At 44.0% G+C, this 21,990-nt stretch overlaps 1 protein-coding gene across 2 annotated transcripts in view; it reads right to left on the reverse strand.

Moving 5' to 3' along the window:
• Window positions 1–17,916, reverse strand: part of LOC104256492 (cytochrome c oxidase assembly factor 1 homolog) — a 52,798-nt gene extending 34,882 nt beyond the window's left edge. Inside the window, exons 1-2 of one of the 2 annotated variants that reach the window (XM_059818923.1) lie at window positions 17,867–17,916; window positions 6,410–6,578 (exon numbers count right to left, since the gene is read on the reverse strand). The gene's annotated coding sequence lies outside the window, so the exon portion shown is untranslated. The remainder of the gene's footprint in view (window positions 1–6,409; window positions 6,579–17,866) is intronic. The other variant, XM_059818924.1, reaches the window with a different exon arrangement.
• Between the last annotated feature and the right edge of the window lie 4,074 nt (window positions 17,917–21,990).

Below are 21,990 nucleotides of genomic sequence, written 5' to 3' on the forward strand. Positions count from 1 at the left end.
TTGTAGGCTGCGGAGTGCAGCGCTGCAGGGCTCCTCACTGAATACTTGTTCTTCTGCCCCAAACTAAGATATCGCTTAAGAAACATGGAGTTTGAAGCTGTCAAATGCTTGCAGCATCTAAAACAAAGGGCCTCAATTTAGTGTCAGCTTTTTTAGGGATTTCCATAACATGAGGTGGTGGCAATAGAGGCAATGGGTCATACGAAGCGCTCAGGTCATGAAATGTGGTCCACGATGGGAACTTAAATGATCTAAGTATTATACGGACACTGATGCACTTCTATGCTGCAAATGACACCTGTTTCCATTTCAGAGATCGGGGCTCAACGGTGATGTGGAGTCAGGCTGAAGGACCCATAAGGCAAACGTACAGCAATGGTAGGGCAATATATTTATTTGAGAAACATAAGGTACTCGAAATATTTTTTTCACTACATTTATTTTAAATCTGTCAAGCCTTCCTTTAATAGCCACATAGCTTAATGATAAATACCAACCGTGTGGTGATTAAAGCCGCACCGCAGCTTTGATATTGCCGTGTTGCTATTATGCAACCCAGTTTCAGATGCTGACCCACCTAGGTTGTCAGTTTTTACAGTTGGGCTCCACTTGAGTTTAGTTGCTGCACAGCTGTCCCAAATACCGGTAGTTACTGCTTTTTTGTGCAACGGCCTCCCTGGCTTTCTTTTAATGTAGATTTATTAAAAATAGCAATAGGCTATCTTCCACAACAGTGTAATCGGAGTAACTGATGATAATGGCAGTTTACTCACGTCAAAGCACCTAATTCCTACTGCTGTTAATCCTCAGTTCCCATAGGTCTCCAGGAAGGACACGGACAACTCCTATCTGAAGAAAGATTCAGCAGGATCTGGGAGTCTGAGCCCTGCAGAAAGGGATTCGTGGATGTGCTTCTCTCTCTAGCACTGGTACTTGACACTGCTGCATGCTTTACAACAAAGGGGGTCAGTGAAGTACTTTTACTCTCTTTGGCTACTACACTGAGGAAATAGCAAGATCTCTATTTATAAATTATATAATTTCCGGTCTGTATTGATTTTAAAAGCATCTTTAGCATGCAAGCAGCTGTTTAATGCATTTTGACCCACAAGCAGGGCATTTGCATTAGTATTCCCACTCGAACGTTTGTCCTTTCGTGTCCATGCATTAAGGCCCTGTTTAAAATCTGTCCATGTCCCTAATCTCTCTGGGGAGCTTTCCCTGAATATTCAATGCTAGTCCACAGTCTGTAACAAAAGAGGGAGGCAAAAAAAAGAGACAGAGAACAGTGTTTATGCATAAAGTTCAACAGCCTTTTCACGTAAAAAACATACGCACACACAAAAGCACCTCAACTACAGAGCCTGGCATTTCCACAGCAAAGATCTGACAGTGTGTGCAGTTTTTCAAGTTAACTAATTTAAAATAAGGGCATAAGGCATATGAGCTCCAGATGCACTCTTTCAGGCAGCCAGGGCCATAAATAAAATAGAAAAGAATGCTCTGACTCTAACATGGGTTTTACAGAGATGTGTTGAAGGTCTAGCAGATGGGTTTTGCTGTCTCAGCTTTTACCTGTATAACAAAGTAAATGCATAAAGCTGCTTACTGGCTCCTTCAATTCAAAACCTTTGCATTCGCTCCCATATGCTCCTGTGAAGATACAGCTAATTTAAACAATGAGCAAAATCCTACCCCCCAGGGAAGCTGATGGCAAAACTCCCACTGGCTCCAACAGGCTCTAAGTGTTGCTCAACATAAATGCAATTGGCTGAACTCAGTCTAACAGCATAACCAATACTGTAATCAAATTTGTATTCTTTCATCTACAAATTTGCCACCTTAACGCTGCCCCTGCTGCTGCTGTCGCCCCGTGGTTCTCGTGGAAGAGCAAAACCAGCGACACAGCTGCTGCCACTGAAACTGGGCTCGCTGCAGCCTCAGCCCACACTGACAAGTAGCTCTCTTCCATGAAGGGGTGAGAAATCCTCTCTTGAATTAAGACAATATATCTAAATATTTTGTCATACCATTAACTTTGCTTTGCTCGATCTACATGCTGTTCTAATGAAGCAGAAAACCAGAATCCTGCATTTGACAGACAGCATATCAGATTTCTGATTTTCAAAAAAGTTTGCCAGTTTATAAATGAATTTTTTCCCTCACACAGAGACTTCATCATCATTGCCATCATCATCCAGTCTAGCTTTCATAAACATCTAAGTATTCTTTTGGAAGCCAGTCTGCTGTTTGGGCACACAGCACGGAAATTTTACAGTCCATTTCATCCCTGATTCCTACAGTTATGCTCACTGTTAATAATGGGATACACGCAGAGGGATACATATACGAACACACATGCATATACAAACATGCTAAAAGAAGAAAACATTTCTGACATGTTCTGATAAGAGAATTAAATTGGCGAAGGCAGATTCCTGAGCTCAACACATACCGGAAGTACATCCCCAAAACATACTAGAAGTGTATCCCCAAAACTGTATATTTGGCTGACCTCAGGAAAAATTGTGAACTGTGAACAACTAAGCAAAGCTTCCTAGTTTAGTATTTCTGGAAATCAATTCCTCTGTGTCTCTCTTAATCCTTACCAAAATAGATTTGCTCAGCTGTACTACTTGGTTTTAAAATATAACCATTTTGGTGGCCATATTCATTTTCGTTACTGTGGATGCTCACTATTCGCCACACTTGCCTCTGATCTGTCCCTGCAGGTCTCAGATCCTCTTGCCAGAAATACATGCGACAATTTAAAAGTATATTTGACTCATTCCATTTCAGAACCAGGGAATACTTTTTTCCTCTCAAGATTCTGGATTTAGAACAGAAATGGCTAGCATTGAGGATGGGGGAGATGACAGGGAGAGGAACACCCAGCCTGGGAGTCCCTAAGACCAAAGACTGCCATCAGGAGGAAGCAACAGGGACAACTCCAGGGATGCGAGGTAGAACAGGCAGTACAGAGAACAGGCACCAAGGGAGTTGCCGAACTAATGCATGGCTTGCCCATGGCTGCGTATGTCCTTCCAGGGCCCTCCTTAAGAGGGAACACTTGACTCAAGCAGCTTTGCAACCTGGGCTCCTGTCACCTTTCTCAGTGCCTTGGCTCAGTCCCTCCCCACAGTCCCCATTCCTGCCTGCTCTCAGGAGCATCCCCCGTAATGCACCCCAGTTTCTAGTCAAAGCACTGCTCTGTAATACAGCTTAGGGAAAGACGGAGGAGGAAGAAGAGAACAAACATATTTGAAGACCGATGACTCAGACTAACTAGAGAACGCGCTTAAAGCAAGTTTGTTTCGTCAATGGCAGTGCTGTGCTGTTTGCTTTACCCCTGTTAGACTGGGTCATCCAATTCTTTTTCTCCATGTAATGGTGACATAAAGAAGTGGCCAGGAGGAAGCTGTCTCACCTATCATAAAAACACAGTATGCAATAATCATAGGAGGCTACTGTTCAAGACAAAGCCATGAACTCCACTTTTAAGAATGTGCTGGGCTGTAATTCTGAAGAATGCATTTATTAGCAAACTCCTGTTTTTCAAAGCAGCAAATCAAGACGCAGCTCCCTTCAGCACACGACCGGCTTTATGAATCATAAGCCCTGCAGTGCATTGCCATGAGACTTTGCTTTAGAAATAAAATTGTTTGTTCAACAGCAGAACACCCCAGTTCAGCCTTCTCTTTACACAACTGCTGCTTAGTCTCAAGCCAGAATGAAACAGCTCTAGAATTATACATGCACTTAATGCTCTCTTAGTATCTACCATATTCAGTATAAAAGCATCATGGTGAGTTTCTGACATCTGCTTAATTAAGCAACATTCTCCCCTCACTATCTGGCTACTTTGCAAAACTAGGCAGCTAAGTGAAACACAGTCAGTCATGTGATATTTTTTTTTTTGGGGGGTGGTGGTAGAGGTTTCCCAGATATCCCTTATTTCAAAGCAGGAAAAAAAACAATGGCCAGCTCTGTACCGAACCACAGGTCAATAGATTTCAATGGTCCAAGGTTAAAATTGGCCTCCAGCTAGCTGCACAGACTTATCCCACAGGTATTAAACAGGAAACTTTTAAAGCTTAAAAATAGTTACAGTTATGTGACTTATTCTTGTAAAAGGATTTTTATCATGTACATGAAGACTAGAAGCTTTCCTCCTTTGAAATGTTATTTGTGTTTGGCACTTCCTCTGTAGCACAGCAAGTCTGTGTTTTTCTCTCTTGCACAGGCTCTGGATTGAGTTTTGTTTTGCTATTTTGTCCTTTTTTTCTTTCACAAATCAAGCTGTCAGCAGCATGGGAAGTAAATCTGTAACTGGGACACGTAAGAACTCTGTTCTGAGACTGCATCGCTGCCCTCAGTAAAGTCACTCTTGGAAACAAAAGCAGTTGAGAATATCTGAGCACACAGTGAAAGGCTTTTCGCTATGGTTTATTTAACTGAAAAGGAAAAACATAATTCAAGTAAAAAACCCCAGAGATTAGAGATGCTAAAAGCATCTGGTCTCTACTGAGCTTCCTGCTACTGCAGGCCACAACCTCTAAAGAGCACTGTATTTGAATATCCGCTTTGGTGGGGACAACTCTTTTGGGCTGGGAGATAAACCTAGTTTTCTTGGATTGGTATGAAAGCTAAACAGTAATATATACTCCTCTCCTGCTACCACAACCACTCCCAAAGCTAAGGGAGTCCAGCCCAACACCAAAGGGCCATGCTGAGCACAGCTGGTTGCTACACAAATTGCTTTAGCTTGCTATTAGCTTTTTCCTCTGCTCCTTACTCACTGCCCCATCTCACGGCTAGTAGCTGTATTTGCCACATGTCCAGCCTCCACCCCCAGCAGATCCATCCCATCTGTCCCCAGATGCCACATCCAGCCACCACTTCTCAGGTGGCCCAGTTTACCTAACCTCGATCTCCTGCTGGGCCCTGGAGCCTATCTCCACCTTCAGATGCACGGCACTCAACCAGCCCAGCTATGTAATTAGCAGTGCAGCTGCACAGCCACCAACCTGCCAGTACGCGTGTGGCAGACCACTTCTTGGCAGCTATTAATCATATATTGCATAAGCAACAGTCCCTTAACGCAAGCTCGTCTCTCCACTCCTGAACCATGTAAAGGACATAAAAGCTTTTGGCCATGCAGAAAAGTGAACAAAATGAGCAGTAATTAACTCTCATGACTACAAATGCTAACAACTTCGGCACTTGCAAAGGGGATCAGAGGCAGCTGAGCTGAGAAAGAGGTGTAGCAGAACAAGTATTTGCCTGGGAGCAAACATTGCCAGAGTGCTTATTTTAGAATGAATAGTCATGTTAGTTAACTAGAGCTAACTATTGAACAAATAGCTCATGTTACAGCACACTAGATGCATCCTTTGATCTACTGACTGACAGACCTACTGCAGTGTTCTTTTCTTCAGAAATCGAAAAAAACCCGATTTATCCTTCATAGCTCGTTCTGTTTTTTTGGTACAGAGTCTTTTCATAGATTAATAGGAACGAAACTTTTATGAAAAAGGAACCTAAAATGGACTTACTCATTGCAGCATGAGATATTTACATTCAGCATGAGCATGTGGTTTGCAAAGAAAAAAAAGAGCAACCAAATTAAAAGTTTTTCTGTAAATCGACATCTGTGACTGTTAACCCCTTATTGGTATCTCTGTCAGGACAGGCAAGCTTTGGTGCACTACATGCCCTTGTTTCTGACCTTTTAACACAACTGCAGCCTCTCAGCATCAGGATTTGCCCTCCTGTTCAGTGGCATACTATGTAGCCCGCCACACCCTATGTGCCACTTAAAATACCTGTGCAGACAATGAATATGACTCTCATGGTTTTCAAGAAGTAGGGGAAGAAAGCTGTTTTTTTGGGAGTGTTTTTTAAGGCAGCCAAAATTCATCCTGAAAATTACAAGTAAAATGTGTTCTGATTATCACCATGCAAGTAAACACATCTCAACTGGAAACACACATGAATTGATGAGTAACAGTTTCTTTTTTACATGAACTGCTTTACACTGATCATAAACTTAAGGGATTTGACAGGGATTAAAGATTCACTTTTCAGCTGCTATGTCCTTTAATAAGCTTCTTAACATCTATACTGACAGAAGCAGCGTGTCCCCAGTTTAGCAAACCAGGCTGTCTCTGTCCAGGTTTCACTGCAGCTCTGGAGGCCTGGAAAAAGTATTAAATGCAGTGAGTCTTCTGACCCCTTTAGGGAAATAATCTACTAAATAGATTTTCTTCAGACCCAGCTTTTGTGGAACAGACAATAGAAGTATTAATTTCCAGGAGCTGCACAAAGTGTGTGGCTCTTCATGCTCTATTGAGGAGAAATTCATGTACCAAAAACCTGTGTTGTGCTCTGCTATGTCCTGTTCTCGTACCTCCTGCCTTAGTTCAGGTCCACAGCAAGCTTCTTCCTCAAGGCTTACTCAGCTCGGTAAGGATGGCCTTGCTTGTAGACCACTTGACAGCAGCTGGGGTTCTCTGCCACATGCACCGCAGCCGCTCTAACCCAGCCAAGCCATCTTGATCTCTGTTTTGCACTCTCACCTGTAACATGGAGATGAAAAAATTCTTTCACCTTTCCAGCTAAATATTTTTCTACTTTTTAAATGGTACGCTCCTTAGGATAGAGGGTTGACCACATACTTATCTAGAACCAAGCACAAATCACCCTTTGCTTTAATTCTTTGGGATCTCTGGGTAAGAATCACCCCCTAAGGTGTTAAACAGCTTCTGCTCAACAACATTTTTAAAGTTCAAACCAACTGTAAAGCAGACGAGGCACATTCTTACTTTGGGCCCTTAGGTTCATCTGGTTTCCATCCTTATGCTGTGGGTGATTCCAGGCAAGTTTCTCGCTAGGCTCTTACACTTGTTTTGTGCCTTCTTACGCTGCTACAGCCATGCAAGTAAGGAATTGTAATAACAATACTAACTGCTCAGCTTTGACAGGACATAGCTATTTTTACTGGATTACTTTTCTGGCGCAGCACTTAAAGCACCAAATGATTTGACACCTGTAATTTTATACTTGGAATAACACAAGGTATTCATACTTCTTTTGTAATGTAAGATAAAAGCAAACACTACATATGTTCTCATTCCAGTGCTGCTGTCTGGCAGCTATTTGCCTAAGGGAAAAAAAAGTACTGTTACATTACAGAATATGTGGAAAAGTAAAAGCTATGGAAAAGAAATCATTAAATAGCTAACTCATTCCCCTGCTAGCACTCGACTGCTCCCTGCAGCATGTTTCAGAGTGTTTTGTCCAGTCTGGTTTTACAAGTTTCACATTACTTTCATTTATATCTTTAATACAGCACTGAGTCCAATGCGGTTTGGTGCTGCTTATTTTCCTTGTCTTTCAACTAGAAGACTCAGTGCTAGACCAGCGGTTCATATAGAGTCGGCTCCAAAACTACAGAAAAAAATCTGGACTTTTCCCACTGACTTCAACAGGCTTTGGATCAGGCTCACGAAAAGATGGCGAATACATTTCATGTAAGACTAAGCAGGTTACAGTCAGCAAAGTATAAAGAGGATTAGCTGTGTACAATCCAAAGGCGTATTACTCTGCGTGCTTCTGAAACAACTGGCTAACTCACTTTCGCTTTCACAGAGAGAAAGGGCCAGATTCGTTCCTGGTGCACCGCCACTAAGTCAACACCACCGTGCCAGGAACTAATTTGATCTGGAATCTGCCCAGTTAGCCTCGTTACAGCTGGGATTTTCCTAAACAGGAGGTGAGGAAATTTATTTTCTAAAAATGCAAAACCAAAAAGCTTTCTGCTTTCCAGCTGAAGTTTAGGTCTTTCGAGAGACCCCTCCGGAATATCAGGACAAACACAATGTGTTTTGTCACTTTCCTCTGTCAGGAAAGGATGTACCCTCTTTCTTCTTCAGAACCTGAAACAGGTCATGTTTAGTTTAAAATACGTATACTTAGAGCTAACTTTCTGTCACCAAAACAGATGGGCAGCCCCAAACCACTAATTTGTGCATATTTTACAGAGCACTGATACTTCAACACACACCCACTGTGTATGCTTTGAATGCACAACTTCTGAAAGCTAGAACGCCTTTTGTCAGGAATTATTTTATCAGTGGGGGATTAATTCTGCACAATACAATCAAACGAAGACGGTGGTGCGCAGTTATTCTTCCCACCCTTTCAAAGTTCACAGCCAACTGTGTCAGAGTTAGTGATGTTCTCAGCCACTGAGAATGCTTTAATCAACTAGACTTTTTTTTTCTGCTCCCTCTGTTCCCTACAGACAGGGGACTTCATGGCACTGCTTTGTTCTACGATGTGTACAGTTATAACCTACGCTAAAAGTATGCCATTAATGAACGAACACTGTGTGTGTGTGTCAAGCAGATGAGAATGTTCTTTTGATCTTCTGCACTTCACCACTGTGGCAGACGGATGTCTAAATTGCTTCATTAATGCACTGAAGTCTTCCACCATTTCTCAAACAATACTGAAGGAATAATCAGAATTTCATCGCGTTTTCATTGTCTGCTTTTCCAGCTCAAATCTAGCTGGATGTTATGCAGTAGGGAAAAACCTGATGATTTTTTATTATTATTTATTAAGTTTCCAGGGGGTTGGGAGGAATATATCATGTGCCTGACACTCTCTGAGGCAGCCAACAGAAGCTTCTCAAATTTCTGTTTAATTTCAAAGCAGTTTCCACACAATATGGGAGCTGTATTTAGCTTTAGGTACAATTTCGAAACTAGTTCAAAGGAGCAAGACAAGGGATTTGAAGCTTTTTTTGAGGATACCTTAGAATCAGAATAAGCATGTTTAAAAAGCATAGAGGTTTCTGAACATGATGATAGCAATGCTTTTAGCCTCCAACGTATGAACAGCTGGGGAAAAACAAATAACCCAACTGTTTTGAGGCCACAGAAGCACGTTAAAGAAAGTTTACATGCAATTGCCTGTAAGACCATGACGTAGAATATCCTTGATAACCCTTCCAAAAATATGATTCTGTGTGGTGGTGTGACAAAAACTGACTCCACCCAAACTTCCCCAGACTAAATGACATAGCTATAAATGACAAGGGGGAGAGAAAGAGAGGCAAAGTAGGGCCTCTGTTCTGTAAAAGAAAGAAAGAAATCAAACTACTGCTTCACAGGCAGCTAAGCTGATCTAACAAGTCACTGTTGCAAAAGTGCGATGTCAAGTCTCTCAATCTCCCAGCCTCCCAGCTGCACTTGCAGCAGCTCGGGTACTCCTCTGATCCTTTACCTTACATCTGTCATTTCGTCAGCTGATTTACCTCACTATTCCAGAGAAAGCTATCCACCTTTATGATATTTTTCTTCCAGGCTAATAGGTCAAAACGGCTAATAGAGGGATCCAACACATGCCAGAACCAGCGCAAGGTAGGCAGCAGGATGACCAAGAGCAAGGACTGCTGGGAGGACGAAGGACTGGGGTCTGCCACCTCTCTCTTCTCGAGGTAGCAAACTGTGAAATTGTTGCAGGGTGTCTTGTAGAAGCACTGTCTTAGTGCAAGGACTTGTCATTAGAAGGAAAGGGGGAATTGAAGGGAGAAGTGGAACAAGTGTGGGTCCTGTTAATTGTTGCTGTGGAGGAGTGTGGATATAAGGATGCAAACTAGAGGAGTAGAAATCCCCTATGTTTGCAGAGGATTTCATGGGTAGAAATAAGCATGTGCATATGCAGCAGCTGCAGCACACCCAGGAACCAGGGGATGTATCATCTACATGCAAACAACCGCTTAGTTCCTCCAGGAAAGCATGGGGCTGATGGCACAGTGTCTTAGTAGCTGCACAATATGACTACATCAAGTCTGCCGTTTCTGAAGAGTTTTGCACTCACTATGCATGGTTGGGCAGCACAGCACACACACAGAGAGCTGCTCCTGCTAGGCTGCTTCATGTTCTGTAACTGCAGTGGATGCTCACAGTGTTAATGTCCAGAGTTTCCAGACATGCAGCAACTAGTTCAGAAGTGTCTGCTCCCTACAGCTACCAGACATCTGGAAAGCCCAGACAAATTTATAAACTCCTCAAAATCTGCCTAAATGTGATTTCCAGGCGGAAAGAGTACATGTGTCTGGGAAAAGGAAGCCTGCAACGTCCAGAAAGTCCTTCGCTACCTGTAGAAAAGCAAACATAGGACAACAGAAGTTTAGGAACGCCTGTTCTGATGAACTGAAGGCAGGGCTGGAGCTCAAGTCTCAACTTCTTCACCTGTCTTCTCTACTGACTTGATTTACCATAACTTCATTTTACCAGGAATTTGAGAGGACATGCTTTCACATAATGGAAATATGAGAGGTGTCTTGCAACTCAGCTTCACAAATGCTCCTGTGAGTGTGGCCATTACAAAAACCCCATAAGGAACTTACTTCAGGTCTAGACACCCGTGAAGAAAATAACCGTAAACCAGTAAGAGGCTATGCACTAATGTGAGAATCCACCCTTCTCTCTCTTTCATATGGCGTTGGCTTATAAAATGAATTACTTACATACCTCACAGAGATGCAATACGTAATTAATATTTGTTAAGTACTTTGAAATTCTGATGGAAGACATCATACTAGCGTGCATTATGACTAATACAGTGTAAAAGTGATGCCAATGATGTTGCTCAAGCCGGAATGCTTGGAAGGATATCTATTCAGTTTCTCATTTAAAAAGGGGAATGGAGATGAAGAAGGTTTAGGAAAGCATTTTAAAACTCAGTTATCCTAAAGGAAAAGGGAGAACTGGGGAGGAGAGGAGCTGAAACAGCTTACAGAGGAATTTACTGTGCAATGTGCATTAACTCCTGCAAAGTCAGAGAGTAAGCGCCTACAGCAAAATCCTGGCTCCAGTCAAGTACACGGAAAATGTTTCACCAGCTTCACTGAGGTGCAGATTGTTAGCTTTTGACATGATTTCCACGAGATGCATCCAGCATCGCATACACAGGTTTGCGACTTTGCATGGTTGCTTGTTTACAGTTTAGGTTCAGGAAATAACCTCATCAAGCTAGGGCATGCTCACCATGTAAAAAGCAACTGCTCAGCTTCTAATCACCTTTCTACTACATCCCACCTTTGGAGTAAATCTTTCCATTCTGTTAATTAATTTGGACCTGAGCTACCTATTTAAATTGGTAGCAAAACTCCAGTTAAATGGAAGCAATGTGGAGATCACTGTAGATTTTGTAATAAAGATGGGAAGAGAACACCCTGTCTTTCACAGTGGTTGTAACTCATGTACACCCCTGGAGTTCAATTCATTTACTCAGAAGCCTGTGGAATTTGTAATTCATTCCTGACTGGAAAAAAAAGGAAGTAACAGAAATTCAGACACCTTGTCTTTTCAGAAGTAGTCCTCCATACCTAGCAGGATAAACATGCTCTTCACCACTTCTGGGTAAGGCAGAGTTAAAGAGCACACTTTTCAGCTGGAAACTTTGCACCTGGGAGGCTCGAAGGAGGAAAGGCTATAAAGAGTAGCAGGTGATAGGCATCAAAATTTGAGAGAAGGTACCTGGGAGCTTCTAGTATGAAGAGGAGTCATTTTACAGCAGGAGTCTACAGCTACTTTAGGTAGGAAACTAAGCAAAAATGTGCTAGGATGCAAGTTTTGATGTATTTTTACTTTTTTAAAAGGATTGAAGCCTGTTATTTGGTGCATATGGGGCTCTTGGTAAGCTATTACTTGCCTTTTTCCAAGTGGTGTGTGATGGCTTCCACTGAGTATCTCTTAATGTACTCCTATACAGCACAAGGAATCTTGGAGGTACTATTTATTGTAACCCATCTCTTAAGGTAGGCTTTCCAACTATGTTACATGTAGAAATGTTGTACTACAGCAAACCAGCACTTCTAAAGCAGCTTTGTGTCTATGCAATGGCCTAGATCCAATGTAATGATAAAGTTACACATAGCAACTTTTCCTCTTCACTTGTGCTAGTGTGCTGTATCTTTCTAACTGTACTGCAGGCTCTGAAGCATGTAGGCTTTTAGTTTTCTCTCTCAGTGCTTGTACAGCTGTGTCCACAAATGTACATATCCAGTAAAACCCAAGGAAATGTTCCTGGATGCCAGGATTAAGCTTAGATAGCTGCAGCTCTAATAACTCACATGCAGTTCTCTGCTTTCTATTTAATGGAGGATTTTCATAAACTTCTTGCAGCAGCTCATGCTGTAGCTCTAAGTGCTGACAGCTGCTTTCCAGTCCTAGTGGAATAAGCAACATCATTCTTCCATCTAAACTCCCTAGTCAAAATGGGTTGGTGTATGACCTACATCATGTTGTAGCTCTCTGGATACCAAGGAGAGACAATGCTAAGGGGCCGAGGCAAAAATTCAAGCCTAAAGCTTTTATTGAATAAAAATTAAATGCCTGATACTTGAAGTCATGTGAAAACAGTGTCATGTCACTTGTTTAGACAGGCTGTGTCTCCTTCCTCTGAATGCTCATTAATAACATACTTACTGGACAACCAGTCCCATCAAACACAGTAAATGTTTCTTTAGAGTCTGCCTTTATTATGGCTGGAGATAATGGTAGGCAGGCAGCATAGAGGAAAAATGATTGTCTACTGCTTGGCAAGGCTGCTTTCGGGGAAAGCCACTGAAATGATGCTTGCTATGTGTTTTCGAGAGGTCTAATTTTATGGAGGGGCTGGAAGAAAATGATACAGGAGATCAGAGTATGCAAGGCTGTATAGACGTCAGACCTTTACTTACTGATGTGTGCACTGAGCTGACAAGACCTGAAGGACTTCTTAAGACAATACTGTTCCTCATTTTAAGATTTCAGAAAAAACACAGTGCTGCTAAATAAGGTATTTCATGGCTTGTTCTCCTCACTGTGTGTCCGTCTACATTATCTTTGACTTTTTACCTGGCTAGCTCCGGCTTTCTCCTACTGGCTTATACTCTTTTCCCCAGTAGGCTGAAGAGCAGCCCAGCAGCAATCTCTAAAAACCCACATCTATAAGGAAAGCATCTGAATTGCCTCTAAGTGCATCTAATCAAGCCTAATCACTTTGACCTGGCATGCTTTCCAGAGTAGGTTCTTGCAGCTCTCTAATCTTTCAACTTAAGTTTCTGTGCCTGGTTTTAATGTTAATGCTACTTTCATGGTTCCCTTATGCCATGAACAGGACACAAATCCCTTACTGTTGATTTGTGTCTCTGGCAAGACTTGTATTCCTTCTACTTACAACCTGACAAAGGGAACTCTTGTTAGGCAGTCTATTCACACTGTAGCTACAAATGTCTCTGCATTCTGAGTATCTTCTTATTTTCTCTTACCTCCCAAGTACCCTATATACATTTCCCAGCCTCGGTGAATGGTTTTTCATGTTACATTAAAATGAATGTTGGTCAGATGAGCATGTTTTTTCCAAGTAGTCCAGATCTCGGTGTACCACCCTGTGTTTACACCTTCAATTTGTGGTGTTCATCAACACCATCCAACCAGTTGTACAGACTCTTGTAGAGTGCTAAAAGATTGGAAAGCACTGGTCTGAGGTCTTTGTAACTGTGTTAGACTTCTGTTGGATCAAACTTCCCTATGGACATTCCTGTTCCTTATGGGTCTTCCTTCTGGGGGAGTTCAATACATCAATTTCTAATTATTTTAATGCTCGACCGATCTATCTTATAATCACTGTTGGCTACATGTGCATCAGGAATAAGTACAGGTCTGTAAATCAAAATACCTGATGCTGAGGGCTGTGTTCCCACTATGTGGGTTTTGTGTGTACAGTTTGTTTAGACTAGCTCTTGCCTGCTGTCATGGACTTTCCCACCTATGGGTTGTGGAGGGTGTTTGGTTCTCCCATGGTGCAGCTTCTGGTGGTCCGTCTGAAAACTTGAAGTCACAGTGCAGTACATAGAGACAGTCTGCTTCAAAAGCACACTCTTGACTCTAACTCATTTAACATTATCAAAGTGAGAATCTATGCTAGTGCTGAAGCATAGATCAACACCTGCCAGACAGACTGGGAGATTACTGCTGCCATTAACGAAGTTAATCCGCATCTGGAGAAGGCACACAGGGATGTGGAAGATTTCTATCTCTTTGTTAGTTAATGGGAGAAGCTTACAAAGCCATTCTTCAAAGCAGATACAGCTACAGATATGAAAAAGGAAAACATTCCCTATTCATGTGCCTCCAGTTTGATCTATGAGAGGGCTAATAACATGATGGCAGAATCCATTTTTAGGTAATGGATAATTGGGCTTACTATGTTTACTGTAGTGATCAAATTAATAGCAGGAATTATTTTTTATTTGGTGTAGTGAGGGGTGAGAAAGGTAGGGCAAACCCCTCCAAATTATCGGCTCTTTACTGATGACATGCACAGTACTCTGAGACAGCTCTGGAAACAGGGACTATGTATTTTAGCTGGTGGTATGCTGTGCAATCTCTTAATGAAAATATGGAAATACCAAGAAAAGCAAATTACTCTGCCTTGTGGGAAGGGTGTGTGTGTGTCTTAAATACAACTGTTATTACTGCTGTGCAGTTAAACTAAAAACCACCACCACCCCCCCACCAGATGAATGTATTCTATCACTTAACTAAAGACACTCTAATACCAGAAAGCACCCCTGAAACACGCTTAAAAGCAAATGTCATGTAAGTAGCTGGTGATGCTTTTCAAGTTGCTCACAACAGTGAAAAGACTAAGGAGCAATGCTGAACTGACAACTGGCACTGTGTTAGTAAAATGTCAAGTTTTCTTGTGTATCAGGTAACTTTTCAGAAGTACACTGTCAAATGGTTTCTATTCCTTATGATATGCTGAGTAGAAAAAAGTAAGACTGCATCTTCAAGAGGTTAGCTCCCACACTAGCTTTATGGTCGTGTAACTGTTGCGTACTTCCAGAAACTGAGAAACAATACAGCCTTTTTCTGCAACCTCCTCAGTTACGCAAAATCATAGCTCAAAACTGTAGACTGAGTCACTAACAGTATTATAGACAAATAGAAAAATCCAGCTAAGTCCATTTTTTCCCCTCCCCCTCGCCTGAATATGCAAGCATTCAAGTGTTCACGCGCATCAGTTGTTGACTTCTGTTTCTGTGGCACTTGTACAGTCGGGAGTTGGACAAGTGGTGAGGTGTCTGCACAGAAGTAGGTTAGAGCTGATGGGGCCTTCAGATCTCTATCTAGAGCTCCCTCCTAATTCTCAGAACAACCACAAGTTGGGCTGCCACCAAATCATCCTCAGAGCTGCTCTGAGGGCTGTGCTGCAGACTAGGTAAGGTAGTACAGGCAAATAAGAGAAACTGCTGTGCAATAACAGTGCTCGCATGGAATTATGTTGTTTAACAGATAAGTTGCATTCACCTGTGCTGGCTAAACTGTGGCATGTAGAAAAGAAAGGTCAAGTGCCCTAATAGCCACGTTGCTAGGGAGGCACGAGTGGGCCTGTCTCTTTGTGTAAGCTCCAACACTTAAGGCGCCTTAAGTGTAGTGAAAACAACCCCCAGCATCAGCTCTTCCTCCCGCTCGGTTTTATGTTGTGGTCACAGCTGCAAAGGTAAGGATGTTATTTTGCTCCTTTTGCTCCTCTGGCATTGAGTCAAAACCCAGAAGTTTGTATTAGAAAAGTGGCCTGGAAAGTACTATAGTTAACAAACATGCAAAGCCTCTGACTTCTGGGGAATAAACAGCTTTGAAGTAAAATACGTGCAGCGATAATCCATGCACACTTCATTAATTTCAGAACTGCAACAGCAAAGTACTACTTAGAAAAAGCTGTAAGATAGTAATGAAGGGTTTGGGGTTTATTTTTTTTTTAATCCCAAAAGCTCCTTATCTCCATTCTCCATGTTTTTTCATTCAATTTACAGTAGTCTAAATTAAAGCTCATCTAACGAAAAAATGACACATGAAGTTTGACTAACCTCTTCACCCCTCTCTTGATGAGAATCCTTTCTCCCTCAGGGGAATAAATGCAACAACTTTAAAATTGCTGCATTGCTTGTTTAAGATAACTTTTCTTTGCACTTTGTGTTTAATGGAATTTGGCTGATTTTGGATATTTCAGTACCTTAAATTATGTTGAGATAGTGAAGGCAGCAATTCTTGTCAAGTCTGAACTAAGAGAAAATGATCTCCAGGCACTAAGCTGCCAGAAAGGCAGTATGTTGTTATCTGTCAACATGCACGCATCTTTCTCTACCACACCCCCAGTCAAGTTTGAGAACCCTTAACACGGGCTACTGCACGAGATACGAAACAGCAGTTTACTGCTCATACTTGAGTCAAAGCTTAGACTCAAAGAGTAGGTGCAGCTTAACACTGCATTTAAGTGCAGCTGTGAGTTGCTGCTGGAAGGGGTGTTCATGCCCCTTTTCCCTCCCTTCTGCTGGTCTGTGCAGCTGCAGTGTATGCCATGTCCGGAAAGCTGTAATGCACTGGAAAACCAACTCCCAAAAAGCCAGCTGATCTCTAAACCTGGTAGGAGAGGTACAGCACGATGTACAGCTGGGCAGTGGAACAGGGCCATCTTGCTGTCACAGCCTGCTATTGCTGCAGCCTGGGAGGCTGGCCTAAGGGGGGAGGCTTTTTTTTTTTGTTTCAACACTTCAGTTTATCAAAAACTGAAGAAGCAGGCTTATACCTCATGCTACATGCTCCCTTCTTGCACTTTAAGAGTTCATGTCAATCAGCAGAAAGTAATTGATTTGAGTCAAAACCAACTAGGCTGGCAGGCAGGAGGAACTAGCCTCACCAATAAGAAGGGACAGGGGAAACCTTGTCTGGTTTAGTGATGAGAGTAGTCCTAAACTGGAGAGTTTCAATTCTTAGAGAAAGAAACATAGCTATTCCTTTTTTTTTTTTTGTGGTGTCAGAATATTAAACATGCTCCAGACAACTTGATCACTTCTCAGGTTGTACCTGAATGATGAAGCAAATCTGACTGTACTTTTCTTACTACGTGGATGAGTTACTGCAACTGACTTGCCTTCCGCTTGCCCTGCTTCTTCAAATTTCTGCCAGCTGTGCTTCTGCCACTGGGTTTTCCACAGTGCAGAGTACTGCGGGCCTTTGCCCGTTTTAAACTGCATCTCAGCCCAAGGGATGTTATCTGCCCTCTGTGCCCCTGGGCCATGGGGCAGCAACGCTGGCACCCCATGCCTCCTCCACCTCAAACCCACCTGCGTGGGACATGAGGTGCTCCCTTGGGCAGCGCCGTCTCTGGAAATGATGTTTAAGTGGGTGAAACCAGCGTTAAAGGAGCATGTCTTTACAGCCGCTTGAATTATTTTCTGTGTATCAGGCTTTGTTTGTAGCTTGCTAGATAAATTTACCTCACATCCCACTTCTAGAAGCGCGTGAGGTGCATTTAAAGTGCAATTACAGTTAACACGGTCCTGGTAATGGCACTGCGAGATGATGTGTGTGTAATTACTGCACTGGTTCCTCTTACGGGCCCAAGACTCCTCGCTTAGCAGGCCTGCGGCCACCTCGTGCACACCTTCCCTCACCGCGGTGCCACCCGGTTAGTGCCTCTGTTTTCACACACCGCCTTTGCGAGCGCCCGCTGCTCTCCGCAGCCGCTGTCCCCTTCACAGAGCCGCCGCAGCCCTGTGGGATCTCCCCCGGTGCAAACCCACCCCCGCGCCCCCATCCCGCCTCCCGCGGGGCCCCGACTGCCCCACAGCCCCCTCCGTCGCGGCGGCCGCCATTTTGTGCAGCGCCGAGCCCGCCGGCGGACGGACGGACGGGGGGGGCGTCACTCGGGTGCCGCGCCGCTCGCGGGGAGGGGGCGGCGGGGCCCCGCCCAAACGGCCGTAACCGCGTCCCGGGCTCGGCTGCCCCTCCCCACTCACGGCAGCGGCGGTCGGCGGAAGGGCTCACGCGTGGGCCGTGGGGGCCGCCATTGCCGTGGCCTGCGATGCCGGCGGCGCGCGGCAGGGGGCGCTGCGAGCGGCGGCGGCTGAGGGCGGGGAGGGGTGTCGCGGCGGCGCAGGGCCCGGCCGTGTTTAAAGCGGGGGGGTACCCCGGCAGGGTTGGGGTTTTCCCCGGTTTTCCTCGGCCTTTTCGTCGGAGGTGGCGGGTGTCCCGCAACCGTGGCCTCGGCTGCGGGGATGAATTGGGAGAAACCGATGAAGAGCCGGCTGCGGGTCCCAGCCCGCCGCCATGCCCCAGCGCGGGCCTCCCCGTAACCCCATCCCCTCAGCTCCGTACTGATAACACACACCTGAACTCGCTGCCTTCTTCTGAGATCCGCTCTCTTTTGTGGTGTTTTATTTTTCCAGGCCGAGCCCCAAACCAAGGGACACCATAAGGACGCCCCTATGCATAAAAATTTGAAAAACGCAACTGAATTTCTGTAAGTGCTTTTCCAGCAATCCCCAAGGAAAACCTGCTCGATCTAATCTGATGATCTGATTCCATGCACAGATACGCATCTTTAACTTAATTACTGCTGTCTTTAGCTTATCTTTTTCATTCCAAATTTTATCCCTCCTCATTGTACCACGTAAGCTGATGTCCCTGTGGGCGTTTATTTAAGCAGGCTGTCCCAAGCTGTCACTGAGCTCAGCACTTAGGCCGTAGCATTTGTAAAGTGTGCACGAGCGCTGCTAGATGACAGGATCCTGAGCCTTGGCTCGCAGTTTTGATTCCTCTGAAATTAAACGATGAGTGAACCAATAATTTCAGAGTGTATTCTGCTGCGGTTTCTTAGTGCGTCGTACCTGCTTTGGTATCGATTGTATGCGCTTCCTGGCTGAGGAGTTGGATCAGGCATTCTTCTCAGGGCTGCTGCCAAGTCAGTTTGTTCTCTTACCCAAGTAGTTCCCAGCTTCTTATTTACACTTTTTGGCTTACTGTTGTGATTTAGTGGAATATTACCTGCTTTTGAATTCTCCCAAATAAAACTCTTTCTTCCCGTGGAGGGCTTCTAGTGGTTGCCAGTCAACTCCTATTGTCAGAATGATGATTACATTATTTTGCATTGCTTAGTCGTTCCTGACAAAATAATTGAGAAGTGAGATGTTGCTAGGTTGTAGCTGAAGTTAATGAATACATCTGCTTGCTAGGACTTGCAACACTCATGGGACTGTGAGAGCGAGGAGTAACGTGGCATGGAAAGACAGCAGAACAAAATGATGTGCGGATATGACCAAAATATAGACAATGAGAAATACAGGACAAAAAAGGGAGCGGGTGGCCCAGCCTAGTGGGAACTCTTCCTACACTCCTACGAAGCCCTGTTAAGAGGCTGGTTTGTGTGCAAAGCTGCTGGTTTTTTAACCTTTCTTTCTCTCCTCCTGCCTTTCCACTAACATCCCTTCTTTGTGGGAATCAGTTGCCTTTACCTTCAGGGCTGGTCTGACTCCTACATATCTAATTACTCTCTGAAAAATCTATTTCATACGTTTCAGGTCTGAAGAAGGGTTTTATGCCAAAAGCTTGTCTATGGTTCCCAGCTATGCCTGCATTTGCCTCACTACTCCTGCAGGCCTTCTCCTTGTAATTTTGCAGTGATGAAAGCTATACAATATCCATCCCATTTTGGTGAAGTTTTATTGGTATTGAAAGGTTCTTGTTATTTATGGATACTCTCTCTGCTATTTCCATATGGAAAGAGAAACAGACTGTGTAAGACATCGATACACCAGTAGAGCTACGTCCATGCTGGGGGCTCTTTGCTGTTACTTCTTCCAAGGTTGGCATTTCCCCCTGCCCACTGTCACCACCCTGGGGACCCTAGCTTCTCTTGCCATGCCAGCTGCTCATCTCACGGCCACAAACAGCTCTTCCGGAGCCTATGTCTCATTCCACCTCTGGAGGAACCGCTCCCCCCACCCCCCCAGTCTTGACCAGGACTGGAGTTCAGTTAAATATTGGGTTTGTTATCTAGCCACCTGAAGAAATAAACAAACCTATGGCAGAGCGAGCTTGAGGCTGTATACAGGGATCAAAGAGCAAGTAGTTACCTGACTGGTTTAAGCTAACCTAACTCCACAGTCTGGTGAAAAGAGGTGCCCTCCTGTTTGGCTGCATGTTGCCACTCCCATCTGGTTTTGGGAGCTGATCCATCTGGGAAGTAGGTTTTTTTAATTTTTTTATGAGATTGGACAGGTCCCACATCCTGTAGAACACGTGGCTGTACAAATGCGAGCACTCTTAACTGCATCCAAAGGCTCTGAATTACATCTGCCTCTCATCACTCCCATATGCATGCTATCATATGTTCTGCTATTCGTTATGGTTTCCTATCATGTGCTAATTGATTCATTACTTTATGCTAAGCATACAGTCACGTGCTAGTCATTAGCAGTCCCATATGTTGAACTCATGATCTATATCTTTAAATGCCGAATCTCCTGGTTCGCCAATTCTCCTTTATGCATATGTTGCAGACCTTCATTCATGCTTTGATGGATTTTAAACTTCCTGTTTGTTAGTCTTGTATGTAATTCTTCAGTTACTCTCTGGAGCTCCTCCTTATTGCAGTTGTGTAACAACTGTAATTAAAGCTGCTGATACGTAGATCTGTGCTTTAGCCTGTGGTAATACAATGTGTTTGAGGGGGGGAAGGAAAGAATTTTGAAACATCCTGTGACATATTTGAAACATCCAGAATACTAATGTCAGTAAAAACCACATGTTCAGGTGAAGTTATGTTAGACCACGGAAGTCTTGCACAAGTTAAAACTCCGTAACTGGCTCAGAAAATGTGGCTCTGGAAAATCAAATATAGCTGGGAGGAGGCCAAGTGAGTTCCTGAAGTCTTGCTGGTGACCAAGTTAACTGGTCAGAAGAAATAAGTGGGAAAAGATGGAAAGAAGGGTGTATCACGCTTACAGTCCCAGCCTGCAGAATTTCAGAGTAAAGAATTTAAGGAATCTAGAGCTGCATTGAATTTTTAAGTTTTATAGGAAGAAAACAGACTACTATGGTATTACTACTTACATATAGCATGCCCCAAGATTTGCCAGAAACAGGTTGAATTGAACACACTCGGGTACAAAAAAAAATAGTTACCAATTTCTCCAGAGTTATTTCTACTTTATGTCTGAGTAAGGAATTTGATCCTTTGTACCTGTAGTCCTGATGTGACACAGTTTTAGGTTCTGTCATGGTCTGTGAATGCCCAACATCAGCATGGTATAGAATGATTTGTGGAATTCAGACCATCCTCATTTCATACACTGTTTATTGCAGGAGCTACTGGCCTGGGGGAAAATAGCTGCACCCTCCCAGGTTTTTATCTTCCAAGCCCTGAATGAAGCAGCTGGAAGTGCTGTTGCATGCAGATAAGAAATGGCAAGTAAAGAGGCTGGGAGTAAGATCTGGGTAAAAAGTGGCTCTCTAAGGAAAAGCTAGTGCTTAAGCACAGTGTGTTGTGGGCCAGGAAGCAATCCCTGTAGGAAGGGAGACAAATAGTCTTGAGTAAGAGCTTGTGTAACACCTGGCCTGGGCTGTCTTAGTGGCTGCTTTCTGTGTATCGCCTGCTTGGGGGAACCCAGGCACAGAATGATTTCTTTTCCGCTTGGCACTGCGGAAACTCCCAATTTCCTGAGCACGGACTCAGCTTGCAGCGTAAACCCGATGGATGCAGCTGGGCAGACATGAGCGCTGCTGATGTACCAGTGTCTGCGAGCTGTTGCATGACTGGGCTCTGGGTAGTGCCTGGCTGGGGTGACCGCTGCGTGGGCTTAAACCGGGGTCTTGCACAGGTCCCCAGGGAGGTGTCAGCCCCTTGCTAGCAACGTGCAGCTTTCTTGGTGTTTTCTAGGTAAAAACTCCCGGCCTCAGTGCCTGTATCAGCCTTTCTGCTGCTGCAGCTGCTTCTGGCTATAGCCCGCCCCTATAGTATCCTTATTGGATTCCTGGCCAAGGGGGTGTTGCTGCAATGATAGCAACGGGGCGAGCGGTGCATTGATGTGCTGGAGCTGCAGAGTGTTGTATAAGAAGGGGCTGCAGGGAGCGGAGGAGAATT

This window comes from Gavia stellata, chromosome 6, assembly GCF_030936135.1.
Source record: "Gavia stellata isolate bGavSte3 chromosome 6, bGavSte3.hap2, whole genome shotgun sequence".
NCBI classification, from domain to species: Eukaryota; Metazoa; Chordata; class Aves; order Gaviiformes; family Gaviidae; genus Gavia; species Gavia stellata.